At 47.3% G+C, this 25,574-nt stretch overlaps 1 protein-coding gene across 9 annotated transcripts in view; it reads right to left on the reverse strand.

Annotated features, from left to right (window-relative positions):
* Window positions 1–25,574, reverse strand: part of LOC144506100 (5'-AMP-activated protein kinase subunit gamma-2-like) — a 496,688-nt gene that overhangs the window by 355,328 nt on the left and 115,786 nt on the right. Inside the window, exon 1 of one of the 9 annotated variants that reach the window (XM_078231974.1) lies at window positions 4,800–4,879. The exons of the other annotated variants lie outside the window; for them this stretch is intronic. The gene's annotated coding sequence lies outside the window, so the exon portion shown is untranslated. Of the gene's footprint in view, window positions 1–4,799; window positions 4,880–25,574 lie in introns of those variants that run through there. 9 annotated transcript variants of the gene reach the window in all.

The following is a 25,574-nucleotide window of genomic DNA, read 5'->3' on the forward strand; positions in this document are numbered from 1 at the left end:
ATTCGACCATATTGTGGTCACTAGACCCAAGAGGGTCCTTCACAATAAGATCCTTAATTCTACCTACCTCGTTACACAATACCAGATCCAAAATAGCTCGTTCCCTCGTCGGTTCCGTAACATGCTGTTCAAGGAAACTATCCCGACAGCATTCTAAGAACTCTTCCTCCATTCCACCCTTACCGACTTGAGTCTGCCAGTCAATGTGCATGTTGAAGTCCCCCATGATTATTGCCGTTCCGTTTTTACACGCATCCCTTATCTGCTTGTTTATAGCCCTCCCTCCCTCAACATTATTATTTGGGGGCCTATATACCACACCTACTAGTGTCTTTCTCCCTCTACTATTCCTCATCTCTACCCATAATGATTCCACGTTTTGTTCCTCAGAGCCTATGTCATCCCTCAGTACTACCCTGATATTATCTCTTATTAATAGCGCGACCCCACCACCTTTTCCTTCCTGTCTATTCTTCCTAAACGCCTGATACCCCTGGATATTCATCTCCCAGTCCTGGTCACCTTTCAGCCACGTTTCTGTAATGGCCACCAGATCGTACCCACTTGTGCTGATTTGCACCATCAACTCATTCACCTTGTTCCGAATGCTTCGTGCATTCAGGCAAAGTGTCCTTATTCCAGCTTTTATCTGGACCCGCTTTGATGAGTCGCGAACACCCTCTTCCTCTACTCCCTTATCTAAATTACCGCCTTCATTCACTTGCACCCTCTCCTCTACCATTAATTTTGTAATTCCCCTTACCCCTGCATCCTCCCCCCCATCAATTAGTTCCTTGATCCTAGTCAACTCTTCTAGCTCCCCTCCCCCCAACCTATCTAGTTTAAATTCTCCCCAGTAGCCTTAGCCAACCTACCGGCCAGGATATTGGTCCCCGTGTGATTCAAGTTCCACCCGTTTTTTGTATACAGATCACCCCTGCCCCTAAAGAGGTCCCAATGGTCCAGGAACCTGAATCCCTGCCCCCTGCACTAGTCCCTCAGCCACACATTCATCCTCCACCTCACTCCATTCCTGCCCTCACCTTCCCGTGGCACAGGCAGTAATCCTGAGATTACTACCTTTGCTTTCCTCTTTCTCAGCTGTCTCCCTAATTCCCTGTACTCCCTTTTCATGACCCCTTCTCCCTTCCTACCCACATCAGCGGTACCAATATGTACCGCTACCTCAGGCTCCTCTCCCTCCCACCTCAGGATTTCCGGGACGCGACTAGCGACATCCTGGATCCCGGCCCCAGGGAGGCAGACCACCATGCGAGAATCCCGCCTACCTCCGCAGAAACGCCTGTCTGTCCCCTTCACCATCGAGTCCCCGATTAATACCGCCTTCCTCCTCTTTTCCTTAGCCCTCTGAGTTACAGGGCTGGACTCCACTGTGGAGACACGGCCACTGCTGCTTCCCCCAGGCGGGCTGTCCCCCCAGCAGTACTCAAGCAGGAGTACTTGTTGTGCAGGGGCAAATCCACTGGGGTGCTCTCAACCACCCTAGCCTTACCCTTCCTGGCCGTCACCCACTTGGCCTCCTCCCGTGGCCCTGGTGTGACCACCTGATGATAGCTCTTGTCTATCACCTCCTCATTCTCCCTCATCAGCCTAAGATCCTCGAGCTGCAGTTCCAGCTCCCTAACACGGTCCCTCAGGAACCGCAGCTCGACACACCCCTCACAGATGTGGATGTCCGGGAGGCCAGATGCCTCCAGGACCTCCCACATCCTACACTGGGAACAACACACTGGTTTCACACTCATACTGGACACTACCCCGCTAATCCCTCTAATCTACACATCCCGGGACACTCAGGGGCAGCAATTTAGCACGGCCAATCAACCTAAGCTGCACATCTTTGGACTGTGGGGGGAAACCCACGCAGACACGGGGAGAACGTGCAGACTCCACACAGACAGTGACCCAAGCCGGGAATCGAACCCGGGTCCCTGGCACTGTGAGGCAGCAGTGCTAACCACCGTGCCGCCCATATCGACCATGAGCTCCACAGCCTTCCCTGAACTATCTAAAATTTACAAACAAAATGCAGAATTAATTATTTCCTTGGACCAATGGTGAGAACCCCATACAATGATCATTTATAAAAACTCCCCAAGGCAATTGCACAATACACAGTGAAGCCAATAATCAACACTAAATCTGGAAACACTTTCAAATATTTCTACATCATGTCTAATAAGATAGTTGAAAGAGCAAAATGTAGGCATCAAAATGTGTTTCTTTGGTGTATTTTAGATAATAATACCTTGGAGTGAGTTAAAAGGGGCTAAAGTCAGAGAATATTAAAGTGGAGGTTGTTCCCATGTCACACACGGTGTAACAGCCTCTCACTCACTGGAGTTGTACAACTGAAAACAGGAAGCAGGTTATGACACAAATGCCAGCCAGAGGCAACAGTAGAATCACCAGGATAAATATTCCTCCAAGTTGTCAGTTGTGGCTCAGCGTTAGCCGCTCTCACTTGTGAGTCAGAGGGCGGTGGGTTCAAATCCCACGCAGAGAAGAAAGCGCATAATTCAGGCTGAATGTCAGAAATGATGTTTCAGAGGCGAGATGCTAAACCGAGGCCCAATCCGTCCTCAAGGGTAACACCACATTGCATTAAGCAATATTTATCCCATCTGTGGAGAGGCAGTGGGCTAGTGGCAATGTCGCTGGACGAGTAATCCAGAGATCCAGGGTTCGAATCCCACCATAGCAGATGGTGGAATTTGAAGTCAGGTTAAAAAAAAAAATCACACAGTGGATGAAATTTAATGCAGAGAAGTGTGAAATAATCTAATTGGCCAGAACGAACAAGGATTGGCAATATAAAACAAAGGATACTGTTCCAATGGTGGTGGAGGAACAAAGGGATTGTTGAAGATGGAGGGCAGGTTAAGAAATTAGTTAAAAATGCTTATGAGATCCTGGGTTGTTTCAATTAAAAGGCTCAAAGTTGTGCTGAACCTTTATAAAACGATGGTTCAGCCTCAACTGGAGTACAGTGTCCAATGCTGAGGGAGGCCATGAGGATACTGTGGGCAGTACAGAGGAGAATCACAAACATGCTTCCAGGGATATAGAGTTGGTGCTTTGATGATGGATTTGATTGGTTTGGGACTGATTTCCTTGGAGAATAGAAGGTTGAAAGAGGTATTGAAGGGGTATGGACAGGGTAAGTAGTGAGAAACTGTTCCCACTCTCAAGAGAGCATCAAGAACTAGAGGGGGCACAGATTCAGAATAACTGGCAAAAGCAGTAAAAGTGATGCGAGGAAAAGATGTTAATCCCGAGAGTGTTTGGAGTCTGGGATCTAGTGAGAGTAATTAAGCTGCTCTTGTGACACCACAAACGCACACACAGACACGCGCATAGGCACGCGCACACAGAGACACGCGCGCACACAGACACGCGCGCACACAGGCACGCGCGCACACAGGCACGCGCGCACACAGACTCGCGCGCACAGAGACACGCGCGCACAGAGACTCGCGCGCACAGAGACTCGCGCGCACAGAGACACGCGCGCACAGAGACACGCGCGCAGAGACACGCGCGCACAGAGACACGCGCGCACAGAGACACGCGCGCACAGAGACACGCGCGCACAGAGACACGCGCGCACACAGAGACACGCGCGCACAGAGACTCGCGCGCACAGAGACTCGCGCATACAGAGGCACGTGCACACAGAGGCACGCGCACACAGAGACTCGCGCACACAGACTCGCGCACAGAGACTCGCGCACACAGAGACTCGCGCGCACAGAGACACGCGCGCACAGAGACACGCGCGCACAGAGACACGCGCGCACAGAGACACGCGCGCACAGAGACGCGCGCACACAGAGACACGCGCGCACAGAGACTCGCGCGCACAGAGACTCGCGCATACAGAGGCACGCGCACACAGAGGCACGCGCACACAGAGACTCGCGCGCACAGAGACACGCGCGCACAGAGACTCGCGCGCACAGAGACACGCGCGCAGAGACACGCGCGCACAGAGACACGCGCGCACAGAGACACGCGCGCACAGAGACACGCGCGCACAGAGACACGCGCGCACAGAGACACGCGCGCACAGAGACACGCGCGCACAGAGACACGCGCGCACAGAGACACGCGCGCACACAGAGACACGCGCGCACACAGAGACACGCGCGCACAGAGACTCGCGCGCACAGAGACTCGCGCATACAGAGGCACGCGCACACAGAGGCACGCGCACACAGAGGCACGCGCACACAGAGACTCGCGCACACAGAGACACGCGCACAGAGACTCGCGCACAGAGACTCGCGCACACAGAGACTCGCGCACACAGAGACTCGCGCACAGAGACACGCGCACACAGAGACTCGCGCACACAGAGGCACGCGCACACAGAGACTCGCGCACACAGAGACACGCGCACAGAGACTCGCGCACACAGAGACTCGCGCACACAGAGACTCGCGCACACAGAGACTCGCGCACAGAGACACGCGCGCACAGAGACTCGCGCGCACAGAGACTCGCGCATACAGAGGCACGCGCACACAGAGGCACGCGCACACAGAGACTCGCGCACACAGAGACACGCGCACAGAGACTCGCGCACACAGAGACTCGCGCACACAGAGACTCGCGCGCACAGAGACTCGCGCGCACAGAGACTCGCGCGCACAGAGACTCGCGCACACAGACTCGTGCACACAGAGACTCGCGCACAGAGACACGCGCACACAGAGACTCGCGCGCACAGAGACACGTGCACAGAGACACGCGCACACAGAGACACGCGCACACACCTGGCAAGTTGTTCGAAAGATAATGGTGGTTTTATTCCGTGGCCTTCCGATCGTAAATAAAGATAATCTGAATTGACAACGCAACATGCTGCAGGAAAGTTTCCAAAATGGCTGACTATTTGCTGATCAGACTTTGACCCTGTTAGCTCCACATGCTCACTGGCTGTTGTGATGGAATCTCGATTTGCTCTGATCAGCAGGTCCATGGTATTATTTAAAACCCCCTCTGCATCATAGCACTTGTTTACCATGGGGAGAGAGAGAAAAATCAATCCCTGACCCAACTGCGCCAAGTCTCATTGTGAAAACACAATTGCCGACACACAATGGCCACTCGATTGGAATTATCCTGACTTTCAGAGTAGATGTCAGCGTGCCACATGTCGCAACCAGTTTTCTAGATAGTGTGAAAGAGCTGTGGCCGGGGAGGGCTGCAGTGGAAAAACATGCTTCCCCAGTAAGTTAAGCAACACGAGTGGGAGCGATAGACAGCAGAACAGGAGCAACATACCCGAACCTACGCCATTGAGACTGACCTGGTGCAAGTTGCCTATTCAAAAATCTCACTAGCTCATAAAAGCAAAAATTGGCCAAGTGTTGTTTAAAATCCTTCTTTCCCACTCTCGGTTCAGCATTGCAAGTTGTTTGTCCAGTCATCAGATGCACAAGTCCAACACGAAAACAGGAAAGCAAAAAAGGAGGTATTTACGCACATTTGGATCGGGGGTCTTTAAACTTTGAGTATTATGCCAGTGAATTTCAAGGCTGGAAAGTAAAAGAATAAATTTTTATGGGCTGAACATTTGTACAGGGATGGGGAAACAAAAATCAAAGCCCGCCTGCTTCTTCTGGAATGTCAGACTCTCTCCAAACCCCACTGCGTTATATTTGAGACACGTGGACAGGGAGTGGTTTTGGGTATTCCATGTTGTGGAGAGGACCACATCATGGCTACCATCGACACCACAAACCGCCGGCTCAAAGTGGAGAGGATACCAACCTCTCCTGATGAAGGAGCAGCGCTCCGAAAGCTCATGATTTCAAATAAACCTGTTGGACTTTAACCTGGTGTTGTGAGACTTCCTACTTGGGTATTGCGAGCTGCGATGGAACGTGGGAGGAGTGTGGAGGAAGAGGGGGGCTGGTTAGAGGGCCCACCTCAGTTCCCAGGCACAACAGTCCAGTACCCGACGTCATTGTTACGCCCCCTTAATCTCACCCTCACATTCATCCTCCACGCCTCTTCCATTATGAGTAATGTATTAGCATGGATAGAGGATTGGTTAACTAACAGAAAGCAAAGAGTGGGGGTAAATGTGTGTTTTCCTGGTTGGCGATCAGCGACTAGTGGTGTGCCTCAGGGATCAATGTTGGGACCGCAATTGTTTACGATTTACATAGATGATTTGGAGTTGGGGAGCAAGTGTAGTGTGTCAAAATTCGCAGATGACACTAAGATGGGTGGCGGAGCAAAGTGTGCAGAGGATGCTGAAAGTCTGCAAAGGGAGATAGATAGTCTAAGTGAGTGGGCGAGGGTCTGACAGATGGAGTACAATGTTGGTAAATGTGAGGTCATCCATTTTGGTAGGAATAACAGCAAAATGGACTATTATTTAAATAGTAAAAAATTGCAGCATGCTGCTGTGCAGAGGGACCTGGGTGTCCTTGTGCAGGAATCTCAAGGAGTTGGTTTGCAGGTGCAGCAGGTAATTAAGAAGGCAAATTGAATTTTGTCCTTCATTGCGAGAGGGGTGGAGTTTAAAAACAGCGACGTTATGTTGCAGCTGTATAAGGTGCAGGTGAGGCCACATCTGGAGTACTGTGTACAGTTTTGGTCTCCTTACTTGAGAAAGGATATACTGGCACTGGAGGGAGTGCAGAGGACATTCACTAGGTTGATTCTGGAGTTGAGAGGGTTGGCTTATGAGGAGAGACTGAGTAGACTGGGGCTATACTCATTGGAATTCAGAAGAATGAGGGGAGATCTTATAGAAACATATGAGATTATGAAGGGAATTGATAAGATAGAAGCAAGGAAGTTGTTTCTACTGGCGGGTGAAACTAGAACTAGGGGGCATAGCCTCAAAATAAGCGGAAGCAGATTTAGGACTGAGTTGAGGAGGAACTTCTTCACACAAAGGGTTGTGAATCTGTGGAATTCCCTGCCTAGTGAAGCAGTTGAGGCTACCTCATTGAATGTTTTTAAGGCAAGGATAGATACATTTTTGAACAGTAAAGGAATTAAGGGTTATGGTGAGCGGGCGGGTAAGTGGAGCTGAGTCCACAAAAAGATCAGCCATGATCTTATTGAACGGCGGAGCAGGCTCAAGGGGCCGGATTGCCTACTCCTACTCCTAGTTCTTATGTTCCATGCACACCCCCCCAACCCCGCTCCACCATGTATATCATACATAATCACTTACCCTTATCCACTATGGATAGATCTCAGGATGTCTTTCAAACAGACACTTTAGAAAGCTTCTAACAATCTATTAGAACTGTCGTTCAAACACGTAGCAAGCTTTAAAAACTCTCATTCACAAAAGCCACTTAAAAAAAATGAAATCCCTGTTGTGAAAATGATCACTTTTTCATTTAGCAGATCCAAGCATTTTAATAGTGTCTTCGTTCTAAATCTGAACACAGCAGCATGCTAAGCAAAGTGGTTCTATAGCTTTTGAAACTCACCCAAGCATTATCAATAGACTGAGTTACAATAAACTCAATGTAAGAAATGTAAGAAATGTAAGCAATGAATTTTATTGAAACTGAAAAAACGGATGGCCTTTTTTCCCAAGCCACATCAGATATCCTGTTAGACAAAACAATCCAGGTGGCTGAGTTTTCTTGCTCTCTAATTGGAGGCTATTTTTTCAATTTAAAAGGGCTCTCGGCATTTAAATTAGATTATACACTAGAGATCCTACACAGTGTTTTCTTCCATTTTGAATGCATATGGGATTTATTTCCATTGGAAAAAATACTATATTGCATCTTAATATTTAAACAATATTGATCAATGTAATGGTCATTTTACCCTTTGAGGACTGAGTCCTGTGATTGAATCATTGCAGTTAAAACACATTGACATTACAACATCTAACAAGGTGGTACAGTGGCACAGTGGTTAGCATCACTGCCTCACAGCACCTAGCATCACTGCCTCACAGCACCAGGGACCTGGGTTCAACTCCAGCCTTGGGTGAATATCTGTGTGGAGTTTGCATGTTCTCCCTGTGACTGCATGGGTTTCCTCTGAGTGCTCTGGATGTGTAGGTTAGATAGATTAGCCATAGGATAGGTTGGGGTAGTGGGCCTGGGTAAGATACTCTGTGAGAGAGTTAGTGCAGATCTGATGGGCCGAATGGCCTCCTTCTTCGCTAATGGGATTCTCTGAGTGACATTTGAAATTGTCAAAATATTTGACACTCACCAGTGAGACAATTCCTGACTCCTCAACAGGCTTCCCCTAGTGGTCATGATTTCTGCAGCATGGGTTTTTTTTTTAAGTCTTCCAAAACCCACCCCAGCGCATGTTAAAAGCTGAGGAGCAGAGTGAAGGGGAGACACAGAGGGAAGAAATTCAAATTTCACACATGGTTCACAATGGTGACCCTGATCGCACAAAAGGTGTACGCGGGGTTGAAGTGTGCATCATGTTGCGGGGGCTGGAAGTGACCTGGTTTTGGACCCCATGCACTGACTAAAACCCAGAGGTTGACTGTTTGGAGTTGGGTTCTGTAGTGACTTCAATCAGGCTATTGAGGTTGGCCTATTGGAATATAAACCCCCCGATTAAGAAGTCAATTGATGGGCCAATCAGGGAGTCTTTTCCTTGTATTTAACCGGGACTGTCAGTTCCTCTGGCACTCCTGAAGGTAGCCTGCTGACTGATAGCACTCTGTGTACTGCTGTTGGAACTGTAAATGAAGGGATTTTGGTGAAGGGACTTCTGCCTCCGAAGACTTACTACAGGTTCCTGATACACTTCCACTCTTTGCCTATCCAAAGGCACCCCACCTTTCCTTTCCTTCACGCGCCACCCCCCAACTATCAGCACCCAATTCCACCCGCTCACTGATGTTAAAGTTTCCACAATACAGTCAAAATATCAACTGCAACAAATAATTGGACTCGGCCGTACAATAAATTTCCATTCAGGTTCTGACAGCTGGTCTCGCCCTGAAGCATTAAGATGCCAATCTTGTTTAGGATGTGTGTGATTGATTGCAGTGTATTTCTGGTATGCCCTGTCTTTCTTTAAAATTTCGAGTATCAAGCTCTCACCACAACTGGTTCCTTTACGCTGGAGAACCTTTGTTAAGTGTCAAACAGCACGGCTTCAAATATGCGAAGAATCTTGACCCAAATGCCTCCAACATTGGCCGAAAACAAGGTGGACAGGAGTAGGAATGTGGCCCTGAGCTCTTGTTGTTTTTAATGTCGGTTCCAATGGAACCTTGATACAAGCCGGCACAGACTCTGCTTTGCAAAAAAAACCTGGGAAATATGGATTTTTAAAAAAAAACTTCTGAGAATAAAATTATCAATTTGCAATTGCCGTTTTGGAAGGGGCAGCTCAGTAACTGTAGAAAATCCAGCAAGAGGTGAAAAGTCAACAAGGTATCCAGAGGCAATTTTATTTTTTAAAATTCAGCTGGAATTCAGGTCAGGTTGTGTGTATGAGGAGGTGTGTGTGTGGAGTGTGTGTGGGTTGTGTGTGTGAAGGGGTGTGTGTGAGGGGGTGTGTGTGGGTTGTGTGTATGAAGGGGTGTGTGTATGAAGAGGTGTGTGTGTGGAGTGTGTGTGGGTTTTGTGTGTGAAGGGGTGCGTGTGGTGTGTGTGTGAGAGGGTGTGGGGTGCGTGTGTGCATGTGCATGTCTGGGATGGGGTGTGTGTGTGTGTGTGTGTGGGATGGGGTGTTTGTGTGGTGGGGTGCGTGTGTGTGTGGGATGGGGTGCATGCGTGTGTGTGGATGGGGTGCATGCATGTGTGTGCTTGTGCGGTGGGGTGCGGGTGTGAGAGATGGGGTGCATGCGTGTGTGTACTTGTGTGGTGGGGTGCGTGTGTGTGTGTGTGCGTGCGTGTGTGTGTGTGTGCATCTGGGGTGGGGTGTGTGTGTCTGGGTTGGGGTGTGTGTGTGCATGTGCGTGCCTCTGGGCTGGAGTGGAGCCATGATGTGGAGATGCCGGTGTTGGACTGGGGTAGGCACAGTAAGAAGTCTCACAACGCCAGGTTAAAGTCTAACAGGTTTATTTGGTAGCATGAGCTTTCGGAGTGCTGCCCCTTCGTCAGGTGAGTGATGAAGGGGCAGCGCTTACCTGATGAAGGGGCAGTGCTCCGAAAGCTTGTGCTACCAAATAAACCTGTTGGACTTTAACCTGGTGTTGTGAGACTCCTGACTGGAGTGGACAATGTGTGGGTGTGCGAGAGTGTGTGGGTGGGATAAGTGCATGTTGCTGTTGAAGGGCAACAGCGCGTTTAAATGCCGCAGAGCCCGCTGGTCTGCATTGTTGAATTGGCACCTTCAGCTACTGAAGCTCCAGGAATTCAGGAAAAATACTCATCCTCTACTGTCAGGTAAAATTGCCAGATAATCCACTCAGACTGTCTGAAAGCATCAGCAGTCCAAAATCTTCCTCTTGAAAGCAAACACAGATTGTTTGTGAAATAAAAAAACCATTCTGGGCCTTTGGGCATTCCTGGCCCCACCCTAGGCCTTCTTGTTTAACAGCTAATAGCTGTTTAATACAGTGAGTGGGTCTGCCAGGTCACTGCCGAAATCTGGCATGAGGGTGAGGGGACTTGAATCATATACAAGCCGACTAAATAATAACAGCAGGTTCGCTTCCCTAAAGGGCATTAAGGAAAAATGTACATTGGTTTAAGTAGATTTGCAATTCCTTCTCTGCTCTTTTTACTCACGAATCTCACTCTATATTTTTCACAATGATACTGTAAAAACAATTATTGGTATTCCATGAACATAATCCCTCAAGATGTTTGACATCATCCAAGACAAAGCAGCCCGCTTGATTGGCACTCCCTCCACCACCGTCGCACAGTAGCAGCAGTGTGTACTATCTACAAGATGCACTGCAGCAATTCACCAAAGATCCTTAGATATACAGCACCTTCCAAACCCATGACCACTTCCATCTAGAAGGACAAGAGCAGCAGTTACCTGGGAACACCACCACCTGAAAGTTCCCCTCCAAGTCACTCACCATCCTGATTTGGAAATATATCACCATTCCTTCGCAGTCACTGGGTCAAAATCCTGGAATTCCCTCCCTGACAGGCAGCACGGTGGCACAGTGATATGCACTGCTGCCTCACAGCGCCAGGGAACCTGGTTCGATTCCCGGCTTGGGTCACTGTCCGTGTGGAGTCTGCACGTTCTCCCCGTGTCTGCGTGGGTTTCCTCCAGGTCCTCCGGTTTCCCTCCCACAGTCTGAAAGACGTGCTGGTTAGGGTGCATTGGCCTCAGGTGCTAAATTCTCCCTCAGTGTTACCCAAACAGGCACCGGAGTGTGGCGACTAGGGGATTTTCACAGTAACTTCATTGCAGTGTAAATGTAAGCCTTACTTGTGACTAATAAATAAACTTTAACTTTTACTTTAAGGGCACTGTGGGTGTACCTACGTCAAGTGGACTGCAGCAGTTTAAGAAGGCAGCTCACCACCATCTTCCCAAGGGCATTGAGGGTTGGGCATTAACTGCTGACTTAACCAGAAACCCCCACATCCCTTGAATGAATAAAAACATTGTGCTGCAGCGTTGATTTTCTGCAGGATATGATATTGCTGTCTCTCTCACTTTGAATGGTCAGACTAACTCAAGGTCACACAAGGTTTCCCGACTGAATTCACTGATATCAACCCATATGGTTTTTTTAAAAATTCTCCAGGGCAGAGAGAAATTTCTTTAATTCATGTGGATGGCAGAAGTGGCTTTCAATATGATTTGATGTCAAGGCTGGGGTAAAAAACCTGGTAAATGTTAACAACAAAATAATACAACTGCTGAAAGACAGGTTTTGATGAAACGCAATGCAAACCTAACACAGTTTGTTTGGGGGCGGCACGGTAGCACAGTGGTTAGCACTGCTGCTTCACAGCTCCAGAGACCTGGGTTCGATTCCCGGCTTGGGTCACTGTCTGTGTGGAGTTTGCACATTCTCCTCGTGTCCGCGTGGGTTTCCTCCGGGTGCTCCGGTTTCCTCCCACAGTCCAAAGAGATGCGGGTTAGGTTGATTGGCCATGCTAAAAAAAAATTGTCCTTAGTGTCCTGAGATGTGTAGGTTAGAGTGATTAGTGGATAAATCTGTTGGGATATGGGGGTAGGGCCTGGGTGGGATTGTGGTCGGTGCAGACTCGATGGGCCGAATGGCCTCTTTCTGTACTGTAGGGTTTCTATGATTTCTTCTATGAGTCCATCACGCAAACCAGCCTCCCATCCACTGACTCTGTCTACACTTCCCCCTGCCTCGGAAAAGCAGCCAACATAATCAAGGATCCCACGCACCCCGCACATTCTCTCTTCCACCTTCTTCTGTCGGGAGAAAGATACAAAGGTCTGAGATCACGTACCAACTGACTCAAGAACAGCTTCTTCGCTGCTGCCATCAGACTTTTGAATGGGCCTGCCTTATATTGAGTTGATCTTCCTCTGTAGTCCAGCTATGATTGTAACACGAGATTCTGCATTCTCTCCTTCGACAGGGTAAACTCATAAAGAATGTTCCCAATGGTGGGAGAGTCCTGAACTAAACTGCTCCCAATCCTCAGCTCTATTACTTTTTCTTGCCAATTTGTATGCTTAGATAAGGGGTGAACCTTTTAGGACTGAGATGAGGAGAAATTTCTTCACCCGGAGAGTGGTGAATGTGAATTCACTACCACAGAAAGAAGTCGAGGCCAAAACAATGTATGATTTCAAGAAGAAATTAGGGGCTAAAAGGATCAAGGGATATGGGTGGGTTTGGGGGGGATGGAGGCAGGATCAGGATATTGAATTTGATGATTAGCCATGATTATAATGAATGGAGGAGTAGTCTCAAAGGGCTGAAGGGCCTATTCCTGCTTCTAGTTTCTATGTATGTTTCTATCTATTCCTTGATGCCCTTCAGAAGGTGGTGCTGAGCTGCCTTCTTTTCTTGAATGGCTTCAGACCCCAAGGTGTAGGTACACCCACAGTGTTGTTAGGGAGCAAATTCTAGGAATTTGACCCAGCGACAGTGAAGGAACAACCAAGTCAGGATGGCGACTGGCTTGGAGGGCAACCTCTAGGTGGTGGTGTTCCCATGAATCTGCTCCCCTTATCCTTCAAAATGAATCTACTGGATTCATTATTAGCAAGCTGGAATGATCCAGCATGTTCTTTCTTTAAGTTCCCCATGATTCACGTGTATAGTCTGTGTGGAGTTTGCACATTCTCCTCGTGTCTGCGTGGGTTTCCTCCGGGTGCTCCGGTTTCCTCCCACAGTCCAAAGATGTGCGGGTTAGGTTGATTGGCCATGCTAAAAAAAAATTGCCCTTAGTGTCCTGGGATGCGTAGGTTAGAGGGATTAGTGGATAAATCTGTCGGGATATGGGGGTAGGGCCTGGGTGGGATTGTGGTCGGTGCAGACTCGATGGGCCGAATGGCCTCTTTCTGTACTGTAGGGTTTCTCTCTCTGACTTCTCTGATAGCATCAAAGTAGCTCTGTCCATCTGAACACTGAGAGCACATGAGACCATTATTTTCAGGTTAAGCCAGGCATGTCCAATCTGCAGCTTACAGGCCACACGTAGTCCTGACCTTGGCAGCACTGACCTCGAAGCATGGCCAACTCTCACCTATGTGTGCGACTTCCTCATTGCCTGACTATTTCTGCTTTAAGTGCTGTTAGCCCATTGTTGCACAAGGTATTTGAATATCGAACAGGATCATAGCGTGGCTACGACGGAGGAGGACACCGGTGGGATTATACGGCCTCATTTGTCCTGAAACCGTAAAATCCAGCCCAAGGTCAACGGACCTTTCCATTGTCTACCCCTCGCCCACTCGGATTCCTGTGGCAGGCGGGACGGTAAAATTCCAGCCACTGTGTTTGTGCCAGCTCTGTGCGACAGTAACTCAGCAAGTTTGTGCCCCCCAGCTAGTGCCCTCACCCAGCTAGTATCCCCCCAACCAGCACTGCGCCCACGCACCCCCCCCCGCCGCCGCCGCAAACATTCTCTCATCAGGCAATTAACCAAATCCCTTTTGCAACTTAAGGTTCATCACGGAATTGTTACAGTGCAGAAGGAGGCCATTCAGCCCATCACATTTGCACATTCTTCCTTTTCAGATAACAGTCTCATTCCCATTTGAAAGGTCCCACTGAACCTGCCTTCACCACGCTCTCAGGTAACGTGTTCCAGACCTGTGTGTACGTGTGCCACTGAACCGGATGACAAAGGAGGAGGACTTTGTTTTTTAAAAAACTCTGACTTGTCATGATCTGGTGAGCTCCTGCCCAAAAAGAGGGCAGAGGTGTAAACAAAGTAGCAATTTTCAACGGAGATCTGGATAAGTCCTGGAAATGGAAAGATTTGCAGGGGTATGGGGAAAGAGATGGGGGACTGATTTGATTTGATTTATTATTGTCACATGTATTAGCATACAGTGAAAAGTATTGTTTCTTTCACGCTTTACAGACAAAGCATACCATTCATAGATAAGGAAACGAGAGAGTGGAGAATGTAGTGTTACAGTCATAGCTAGGCACAATAAGTAGTCTCACAACACCAGGTTAAAGTCCAACAGGTTTATTTGCTAGCATGAGCTTTCGGAGCACCGCTCCTTCATCAGGTGAGTGCCTGTCATAGCTAGGATGTAGAGAAAGATCAACTTAATGCAAGGTAGGTCCATTCAGAAGTCTAACGGCAGCAGGTAAGAAGCTGTTCTTGAGTCTGTTGGTAAGTGAGCTCAGACTTTTCTATCTTATTCCCGACGGAAGAAGGTGGAAGAGAGAATGTCCGGGGTCCTTAATTATGCTGGCTGCTTTGCCGAGGCAGCGGGGAGTGTAGACAGAGTCAATGGATGGGAGGCTGGTTTGCATGATGGACTGGGCTACATTCACAACCTTTTGTAGTTTCTTACGGTCTTGGTCAGAGCAGGAGCCATACCAAGCTGTGATACAACCAGAAAGAATGCTTTCTGTGGTGCATCTGTAAAAGTTGGTGAAAGTCGTAGCTGACATGCCAAATTCCCTTAGTTTTCTGAGAAAGTAGAGGCGTTGCTGGGCTTTCTTAACTATAGCGTCGGCATGGGGGGGACCAGGACAGGTTGGTGGTGATCTGGACACCTAAAAACGTGAAGCTCTCGACTGGGACTCATCCGTAGGCTCTTTTAAAGAGGCAGCATGACATGAGGGGCTGAATGGCCTCCTTCTGTAATGCATGATTCTGCGATTCATTAATGTGACTTTTCTCCGTGATCCTCAAAGCCCGATGGTAAGTATTTACATGGCCCATAAAAAATAAAAAGGATTTAGAACACCTGTGTTAACCTTTTGCTGTAAGAGTTTTAACAACACCAGGTTAAAGTCCAACAGGTTTATTTGGTCGCAAATGCCACCAAATAAACCTGTTGGACTTTAACCTGGTGTGGTTAAAATTCTTACTGTGTTTACCCCAGTTCAACGCCGGCAGCTCCACATCATGATTAACCTTTTGCTTACAGAGTTTGTTGTTAACATCATCCTCAATGTCTTTTACAATGTACTAATTTAAGATTTAAGATGTAAAAATAAGTGTTTATAGGAACCCCACCAGTAATTGCAATCTGACCTATTCACAAGTTGCACGCTGAGTCCTTGGAGACAGTAGCCAACTTGTAACATTCAACAATGAAATAATTTAGCTTTCAGTTAGTTATTTAATCAATAATGCATTATAAACACTCGCTTTACTTCTGAAACTTTTTTTATTGATCCTCGGAGGCTTTTCAGACGCACATGTTAATGCATTCATGTCGAATTCCCGTACATGTTGTCTTTGATGAATTATTAAATAAATAAGCTTTATTTTTTCATGCAATGTGGGCATCGCGGGCAAAGCCAGCATTGGTTGCCCATCCCTAATTGCCCTTGAGCTGGATGGCATGCTAGGCCATTTCAGAGGGCAGTTAAGACTATTAATCCAGAATCTCAGCTACTGTTCTGGGGACCCGGGTTCGAATCCCACCATGGCAGATGAATTCAATAAAAAGAAAATCATGAAATCATTGTCGATTGTCGGAAAAACCCATCAGGTTTACTACTGTCCTTCAGGGAAGGAAATCTGCCATCCTTACCTGGTCTGACCTAGATGTGACGCCAGAGTGACAGCAATGTGGTTCAGTCTCAACTGCCTTCTGAAATGGTCTAGTAAGCCACGCTTTCTCAAGGGCAACTAGGGATGGGCAATAAATGCTGGCCAGCCAGCGACACCTATGTCTCACAAATGAATAATTTTAAAAAGCCTCAACCACATGGCTGGGGTTTTGGAGTCACATGTCGGCCAGACCAGGTAAAGATGTCAGATTTCGTTTCTTAAAAGGGACATTAGTGAACCAGATAGGTTTTTACAATAGTGATAGTCCAGTGGTCACCAGGCACAGAGACTAGCTTTACATTGCAGATATTTTTGACAATTGAATTTAAACTTCTCCTGCTGCTGAGGTGGGATTTGAAGCTGTGTTCTCAGCGCATTAGCCTGGGCCTCTGGATTACTGATCCAATGACATCACCATATTTGAAATATTGTATTCAGTTCTGGTCAGCTAAACAGAGGAAGAATATAATGGAAGATCCGCCATGATCAAAATGAATGGCAGGGCAGGCTCGAAGGGCCGAATGGCCTACTCCTGCTCCTAGTTCCTATGTTTTTAGTGAAAGTGGTTGAACTTCTTTCTATGATGCTAGCACAAGTCTTGCATGCACAGGAGCAGAGTGAGTAGAGTTATTGCTCTATAAGAGACTTTTAGTTTGGTAGACAGATCTACTCTTTATCATTGACCCCAGAGATGTTTGAAGTCTGCTGATGAATACACCTGCTTTGGCAATTGTTGCATGTGTCTTGTCGTCAATGCATACAGCTCGAGAACACTAGTGAATCTGCCCTCCGCTGATAGATTCTGGTCATGGACTGAAACTTTGTGCACCCGACAGGGTTTTTCTGGAGCAGGCTGGTACATTGGCTTTATAATCAGCACAGAGAAAACAGAAGCAAAGTGGCCACATGCATTGGAAAACAAGTCCATGTTACATCACAAAGTGCTTTACCCCCTTTGAAATTTAAAGTTCAAGTCTATTTATTAGTGTCACAAGTAGGCTTACTGCAAGGAAGTTACAATGAAAATCCCCCAGTCACCACACTCCAGCGCCTATTTGAGTACACTAAGGGAGAATTTAGCATGACCAATACACCCAACCGGCATGTCTGCACATTCTCCTCGTGTCTGCGTGGGTTTCCTCCAGGTGCTCCGGTTTCCTCCCACAGTCAGAAAGACGTGCTAAATTCTCCCTCAGTGTACCCAAACAGGCGCCAAAGTGTGGTGACTAGTGTTAATGTAAGCCTACTTGTTACAATAAATAAAGAAACTTTAAACTCTTTAGGACTGTGGGAGGAAATTGGGAGCAACCGGAGAAATCCCACACAGACACGGGAAGAACGTGCAGACTCTGCACAGACAGTCACCCAAGGCTGGAATCGAACCCGGGTCCCTGGGGCTGTGAGGCAGCAGTGCTAACCACTGTGCCACCGTGCTGTCCCAGTGTAGTCACTATCGTAATGTAGGAAGCATGCAGCCAATTCTCCACTTAGCAAGGTTCCACAAACAATAATGGAATAACGATCAGATAATCCATTTATTTATTATGTCATTTGAGTGATAAAATATTGGACAGGGCACGGCGGTGGAAGGGGGGGGGGATCTTTATTGCTTTTCTTTGAAGAGTATCATGCCATCTTTTGCATCCACCTTAAAGGGCATGCAGGAAAAAGTGTGCACAATGTTTTCTCAGTACTGCTCCAAACTGTCAGCCGAATAATGTGCTCAAGGCCCTGGAGTTGGGCTTGAACCTCTAACTGCCTGACTCAAGAGTGAAAGTGCTACCTACTTGTCTCAGCAATATAATTTTCTTTTAAGATGCACTTTGTAGGCTGTGGACAAGTTAATAACAGGTCTAAGAATTGCCTTGAGCTGTTGGATGTTTCATTAGAGTGGGTGGATTCTCAGCCCTTTGAAGACTGTTGTGAGGTTTTATCAGGAGTTTTAAGAGGCACTTAGCTGCCCTGACATCCGTGGTTTATGCACAGTTCTTGGCTATCAAATTAATCTAATTGTCAAGTCCCCCCGAACTCCGATCCATCCTGAGTTGGCTCAGGACATTCCAGTTCAAACCTGCAAAATGTATCCATCGTCATCTGGAACGGATGGCAAAATGCAATAAGCCAACTGGAGGGTTGATACAGACTTGATGGGCTGAATGGCCTCCTACACTGCCTGGATTCTATGATACCTGTACAAGGCGGACAAGACTTTTGCCCTGAAGACAATTTCTTCACCAGTCTCCTTATCATTGAGAGGTTGATGCAATGGAAGAGCAGATCGATGGGGGAGCCTTTTAGGAAGAGATTGCAAATGAGCCAGGAGACAAGATGAGATTTTTTTTTAAAAGCGGTAAGTTAAGATGACTTGGAATGAGATGCCTGAAAGAGTGCTTGAAGCAAATTCAACTATAATTTTTGAAAGGAAATTGTACTTGAAAGAGAAAAGAAAATGGAAAGAGCAGGGGAGTAGGACCATTGGTTTTCCAAAGAGCTGGCACTGGCATTGGTTTTTATTCATTCGCGGGACACGGGTGTCACTGGCAAGCCAGCATTTATTGCCCATCCCTAGTTGCCCTCGAGAAGGTGGTGGTGAGCTGCCTTCTTGAATCGCTGCAGTCCACATGCTGTGGGTTGACCCACAATGCTGTTAGGGAGGGAATTCCAGGATTTTGACCCAGAGACTGCCGGGGGGGGGGGGGGGGGGGCGTGTGTGGGTGTGTGTGTGTGTGTGTGTGTGTGTGTGTATGTGGGTGTGGTTTGGAAGGTGCTGTCTAAGGATCTTTGGTGAATTGCTGCAGTGCATCTTGTAGATGGTACACACTGCTGCTACTGAGTGTCGGTGGTGGAGGAAGTGGATGTTTGTAGATGTGGTGCCAATCTAGCGGGCTGCTTTGTCCAGGATGGCGTCAAGCTTATTGAGTGTTGTTGGAGCTGCATCCATCCAGGCAAGTGGGGAGTATTCCATCACATCCCTGACTTGTGCCTTGTACATGGTGGCTAGGCTTTGGGGAGTCAGAAGGTGAGTTACTCGCCGCAGTAAATGGGCTGAATGGCTTTGTTGCGCTGTATGATTTTGTGTCCCCCTATTGAGTTTCATTGTTCTGAAAAGGAAACAAGTTGAGCTGAGATGATCTTGACCGTGGGGAAATGAAGTCGGACGATTTACCCAAGACACTTCAATGAACCGGAACATATGCTCCATCTCCGAACTGGAAGCTGGAGAAGGAATCGGGATGAGAAAAAAAAGTGATGCGGAGGAATCAGAAAGAAGCAAAACCTTGAATTTTAGGGCCAAATTGACCAGAGCAGGTGTGTGAGGGTGCGGGTGATGATTATTAATGAAAATGGGCAGACTCAGTCCTTTCTTACATTGATACCCTGATGCTGAAATTCCCGAATCAGAGGCTGATCCTGGCTGGTAGGCTGTGTTTGTACCTTCCAGAGAATTGCACCCCCGACCCTACCACAGTCTGTAGATTAGGGAAAAGGGTTACAGTGAGGGGACGCCCTGCGCCCGTTCATTAACTGGACGGCGCCAGCAATAGTTGCATGGAAATTCTGGGTCTGCCCTCTCTCCTGGGCAACGTAGATGCCATGAGTGTACCCTCAAAATCTCTAGCCCCCCATCTTTAGGGGTCCAAGCTCCAACATGGCCCAGGCCTCTGGTTATACACCATTTCCACCTCCTTCAACTAACATGCACTAGAGACAACACATACTGACGTCACCAGCCTTACAGAGATTGGGAGGAGGCTGTGCTCCCACTATGCCATTCCAGAAATGTTGATATAAATTACTCGCTGACTTTGCAGTCCCTTCATTGACTCTCTGCCAAAACTACACCTAGATGCTGCCAGGAAAACCACTGATTTTCATGTGGAAAAAAAAAGGCTTCAAAGCATTACTTGCACTAATATAGTGCCCAGCGTGGCCTCAGCAGATCCCAAAGCACTTTACAGCCAATTATGTACTTTTGAAGTCTAGCCAATGTTTTTTCATATTTGTTCGCTGGCTGGGTCAGCATTTATTGCTCATCCCGGAGGGCAGTTAAAAGTCAACCACGTTGCTGTGGATCTGGAATCGCATGTAGGCCAGACCAGATAAGGATGGCAGATTTCCTTCCTTTTTTAAAAATCCATCTGGTTCACTAATGACAATTGACTATGGTTTCTTGGTCATTAGACTTTTAACTCCAGATCTTTTATTGAATTCAAATTTCACCATCTGCCATGGTGGGATTCGAACCCACGTCCCCAGAGCAATGCTGTAACTGAGCCCAGCATTCCAAAAATTGTTAATGACCAGATAATCAGTCTAATTAATGTAACTTGACAGGCAGAGGGATTTTAGGATGCATTGTGAAGGTAGACCTGTTACAATTAACTGCTCATACATTGAGTAAAGAAGGAATCCGGGGTCAGTCTTTCCTTAGAGAACATAGGCACAGACTTCCCCGACCCCTGCATAGGTGAAAACCAGTCCCAATATATATTTAGAAATAACGTCCTAACCTTTACTTAATTAGTAACGGATGCTCTCACTTACTGGAGCATATACTTCACTGTGACAGGATTGCAACATTAACAGACCTATGGGTTTGCGAGGATGCACTAGAAGAAGGTTCGGAGAGCTGGCAGATGAAGCAGGGGGAGCAACCCCCTTGACTCATTAATAAAAACTAAACCTACGCATTTTTAAATAAAGATGTGCCTGATTTCCTTTGTCATCTTTGTCTCTTTTCCCATAGCTTAGCGCCAATATTTTTTCTAATCGCAACATTTTCACACCTTGATTTAGGCTGATTGGCTTTTCCTACTTCACCTCAAAATTCAGCGTCAGTGGTTAAAGGACTTAGCAAATCATCATTAATGGAGATACAAATGGCACTAAAGAGTGACAAATCCCCAATACCAGATGATTTCCATCCCAAGGTTTCGAAGCGGCTCAACGGTGGCACAGTGGTTAGCACTGCTGCCTCACAGCGTCAGGGATCCAGGTTCGATTCCCGGCTTAGGTCACTGTCTGTGCGGAGTTTGCACGTTCTCCCTGTGTCTGTGTGGGTTTCCTCCGGGTGCTCCGGTTTCCTCCCACAGTCCAAAGATGTGTGGGTTAGGTTGATTAGCCATGCTAAATTACCCCATAGTGTCAGAGGAACTAGCAGGGATACATGAGTTTATGGGAATTGGGCCTGGGAGGGATTGTGGTCAGTGGAGACTCGATGGGCCAAATGGCCTCCTTCTGCACTGTAAGGATTCTATTCTATGAAGGAACTGGGCGAGAACTGCAAATGCCCTAAGAAAAAATCACTCAAAGTTCTCCTGATTTAAGAACCATTTCTCTGGATTGGAAATTGCACCTCATTCTGTATTTAAGAAAAGTGAGAGGGGGAAACCAAGGAACTGGAGAGCAATTAGTCAAACCTCTACTGCCAGGAAATTAGTCAAGTCTGTCGTTAAGGAAAGAATGACTGATCATCTTGACAATTTTCTGCCGATCAGACACAGCCATCATGTATTTGGAAAGAGTGGGTCATGCCTGATGGACAAGATTAACGTTTTTAAAGAAGTTACAAAAATAGTGGACAGAGCGAGAGACACAGGGTGGAATCCAGTTGATGCCTGCTAGGTGGAGAGCTGACGAGAGACCCGCGGTCCCTCGTTCTGGAAAGGTTGGCCAATCAGGTAGTGGCAAGGCCACCATCGGCCTTTCCTTGGAAATCAACTCGTGAGAGCTGCCAGCCAGTCAGAGGCCAGGAGCTTTTGCCCTCAGCAGCGCCACTGAGGCGGCCACAGTTGCTACCAGAAGGACACAGCCCAAGGGTCGCAGAGCAACCAGGTCACAGAAAAGTAACGCGGGTGGGGGTGGGGTTTCACGAGGTGGGAGGTCACAGGGAGAGGGGGAAAAGTAGGGTTTGGAAGTGAGGGGAAGGGGATGGTTTCAGCAGCACTACCCCTGCCCAGAGGTGACAAACTGGCTGCACGATTTCACATGCTGCGCATGCCACGTGGCAACAAGTCTAACTGCAGCTGGTTTAATACCACCAGCAGCAGGGCAAGACCCTTCAGTGGTCATTAATTGGCCACTTAAAGGGCCCCCAATTGGCGGTGGGGGCGGGAAGGCTGACCACAGGCTTTCCTGCCTTGAACTTAATTCTGGTGGGGTTCAGGTACGCCAGCATTCTGCCTCCATTACTTGCCATTGCCGCCAGTGGGTGAAGGGAATTCTGCTCCCAGATCTATAAGCCTATGGATGTTATCTATCTGAACTGGGAGTTAGGAAAAATTATTGAAACGGTTAGGAATTTGGCTGAGCGGCAGAGACGGAGATAATAGACTGTTTCTCTAACTGGCAGAATGTGACCAGCGATGTCCTGCAAAATCTGTGTTAGGACCTCATTCAATGCATTTATTAATGATTGAGATGATGGGATAAAGAGCCACATATTCAAATTTGCCGATACAATAAAACATGGACAGCATGGTAAGTTAGCACTGCTGCCTCACAGTGCCAGGGACCCGGGTTCGATTCCCGGCTTGGGTCACTGTCTGTGCGGAGTCTGCACATTCTCCCCGTGTCTGCGTGGGTTTCCTCCGGGTGCTCCGGCTTAGATGCATTGGTCATGCTAAATTCTCCGTCAGTGCACCCGAACGGGCACCGGAGTGTGGCGACGAGGGAATTTTCACAGTAACTTCATTGCAGTGTTAATGTAAGCCTACTCGTGACACTAATAGATAAACTTTACTTTGACGTTAGAGCATGAAATCACAGGGTTATCAACAGATGCGAATGATCAAAACTGTGGCCCAAACACTGATCCCCACCGGTTATAACCTGCAACTGAAATATTTACCCATTTAATCTTACTCTCTGTCCATTGACCAATCGCCAATTCATGTTAATATATTACCCCCAATCCCTCAAGCCCTAATATTATGAAATAATCACTGGTGTATTGAGCCTTCTTTTGAAAAGCCAAACACACTACTTCTGCTGGTTTTCCCCTTATTTGATGTCAAAAACCCAACAGATTGATCAAACACAATTTCCACTTCATGAATCAGTGTTGATTCCACCGAATGATAACACTCAAATGCCCTGTTACCTGATAACAGAGTCGAGCATTTTGCTTACTACAGATGTCAGACTAACTGGCCTATTCTTCCCTACTTCCTTTTCCCCTCATTTTCTAAGCAATGTATTTACTCTTGCTAACTTGCTTGGAGCGGCAGAGTGGCACGGTGGTTAGCACTGCTGCCTCTCAGCGCCAGGGACCTGGGTTCGATTCCCGGCTTGGGTCACTGTGCAAACTTTCTCCCCATGTCTGCATGGGTTTCCTCCGGGTGCTTCAGTTTCCTCCCACACTCGTAACCTGTGCGTGGGTTGGGTTGATCGGCCATGCTAAATTGTCCGTTAGTATGCCGGGATATGTAGGTTAGAGGGATTAGCGGGGTAAATGTGTGGGTTGGGGGATAGGGTGGGATTGTTGTCGGTGTGCCGAATGGCCTCCTTCTGCACTGTAGGGATTCTATGATACTTTGAACTTCCAATCCACAGGAACCATTCTAAAATCTTAGGAAACCCAAGTACATAAATCATTAAAATGACGTGGACTGCTAAAGGAAAAACAAAAAGACTAATGCAATGCTGACTTTTATATCTTGCCCTCTCAGATTACCCATGTAACACCATGGCACCTCAATGCCCATGTCTCCTTCATAGCTACAAACCCAGTAAGCCACGATGTATGTTCCTCAAGCGTCATGCAATAGCAATAGGAATTATTTTAAAAATCACTGGAAAAACATTAAAGCTCTAAAAGTTAAAACAATCGAACAAAACCCTGATTGCAAACACCATCACTGACAAAAAAATGGACACAACACCTTGTAAGCCTTTAAGTGTCTGTTAAGTTCTTTTTTAATACCACATGAAAAACACATTCTATTGTTTAAGGCTCAAAAGAAAGGCTCAAAGACCCCTTGCTGAACTAAACCTTTTGAAATCCTGTCAAGCATTCATAAAGAAGTAGCTGTCATAACAGAAGCTTCCAGCTCATAACAGGTTTCCATTTCAAAGCAGTGTGCCAATCAATCAATTGAAGGGCAGCAGCTTAAAACATTTCCTTCACCTTCAGAAGCATTAAGAGCACATGGCAGCAGAGGGCACCTTTTTACATTATTCACTCTGGTGTGATGCTTTCTCCATTGGAAAGGGACTTCAATGCATTTGAATCACTACACATTGCTAATCAACGTAAGGATCATTTTAACTTGAAAATGTCTGATCCCCATGATGAATCACTGCATTAGAAACACATCTCCATACAATATGATCTTTCACAACACCCTAGCTATGACTGTAAAACTACATTCTGCACTTCTCTCCTTTCCTTAGAAACATAGAAAGTAGGTGCAGGAGTAGACCATTTGGCCCTTCGAGCCTGCACCACCATTCAATATGATCATGGCTGATCATGCACTTTCAGTATCCCACTCCCACTTTCCCTCCATAACCCTTGATCCCTTTAGGCACAAGGGCCACGCCACGTCCAGCTCATTCTTGAACATATCTAAAGCCCCAACAGCTTTCTGTGGTAGAGAATTCCACAGGTTCACAACTCCTCATCTCAGTCCTGAACGGCTTACCCCTTATTCTGAGACTGTGACCCCTAGTTCTGGACTTCCCCAACATCGAGAGCATTCTTCCCGCATCTAGTCTGTCCAGTCCCATCAGGATTTTATATGTTTCTATGAGATCCCCTCTCATTCTTCTAAATTCCAGTGAGTACAAGTCCAGTCGATCCAGTCTCTCTTCATATGTCAGGCCTGCCATTCCAGGAATCAGCCTGCTGAACCTTCGCTGGACTCCCTCAATAGCAAGAATGTCCTTCCTCAGACTAGGAGACCAAAACCGCACACAATACTCAAGGTATGGCCTCACCAAGATCCTGTATAACTGCAGCAAGACATCTTTACTCCTATACTCAAATCCTCTTGCTATGAAGGCCAGCATGCCATTAGCTTTCCTCACTGCCTGCTGTACCTGCATGCCAACTTTCAGTGACTGTTCCATCATGACATCCAGGTCATGTTGCACTTCCCCTTTTCCTAAACTGCCACCATTCAGATAATAATCTTCCTTCCTGTTTTTGCCACCAAAGTTGATAACCTCACATTTATCCACATTATATTGCATTTGCCAAGTATTTACCCACTCAGTCAGCCCATCCAAGTCACCCTGCAGCCTCTTAGCATCCTTCTCACAGCACATACTGCTACCTAGCTTAGTGTCGTCTGTAAATTTGGAGATATTGCATTCAATTCCTTTGAACAATTCATTAATGTATATTGTGAACAGCTGGGGTCCCAGCACTGAACCCTGCGGTACCCCACTAGTCACTGCCTGCCACTCTGAAAACGAACCGTTTATTCC

This window comes from Mustelus asterias, chromosome 2, assembly GCF_964213995.1.
Source record: "Mustelus asterias chromosome 2, sMusAst1.hap1.1, whole genome shotgun sequence".
Lineage (NCBI taxonomy): Eukaryota > Metazoa > Chordata > Chondrichthyes > Carcharhiniformes > Triakidae > Mustelus > Mustelus asterias.